This window comes from Humulus lupulus, chromosome 7 (assembly GCF_963169125.1).
Source record: "Humulus lupulus chromosome 7, drHumLupu1.1, whole genome shotgun sequence".
NCBI lineage: Eukaryota > Viridiplantae > Streptophyta > Magnoliopsida > Rosales > Cannabaceae > Humulus > Humulus lupulus.
In genome coordinates, this window is record NC_084799.1 from 108,560,950 (window position 1) to 108,561,558 (window position 609).

At 37.6% G+C, this 609-nt stretch overlaps 1 non-coding gene across 1 annotated transcript; it reads right to left on the reverse strand.

The window, feature by feature from the left end:
• Positions 1 to 324: 324 nt before the first annotated feature.
• TRNAK-CUU (transfer RNA lysine (anticodon CUU)) lies at positions 325 to 397 on the reverse strand. Its single transcript has one exon. It is a non-coding gene; the product is annotated as a tRNA-Lys (tRNA).
• Between the last annotated feature and the right edge of the window lie 212 nt (positions 398 to 609).

Below are 609 nucleotides of genomic sequence, written 5' to 3' on the forward strand. Positions count from 1 at the left end.
TGGAAAATAAATGAAGAAAAGGGTGTACAGTACACAGAGAGTACCAGCAAGGGTTCCAAATGGGGTGGGAGCTTGTCCAGCATCACAATATTATCATCCATTTTTGGGAGACTCAACTCAAATGGAGTTTGCAAGTAAGTTTTAAAGTAAGGTGAAGGTAAAAATGGACAAGAATTTGAGTGGAGCGATTTCTGTGTGAGTGAGACACGAGTCAGTTATTCGCGCTTTGGGATATCCGCTTCTTTCATCAGTATCAAGTGACGTAAAACGACCTGCGTTTTATTCATAGAAGAATTAAAAGAGAAAACACAAGATGAGGGCGATCGCCCACCGTGGGGCTCGAACCCACGACCACAAGGTTAAGAGCCTTGCGCTCTACCAACTGAGCTAGACGGGCCGGTTGCCATGTTTCATCTTTTAGTTATATAAAATACAAAAAGAATAATAATAGAAAGATAGAAGAGTGAAAAGGCAAGAAAAGAAAAGAAAAACCAGGTGGAAAGTATCGAGTGAAACTCACAAATTGGATGGATGTACTAGTTTTACACAAACAAATAAAAGTGAATTTACTAAAAATATTTTCACAAAAATTATATTAATAATTTAATA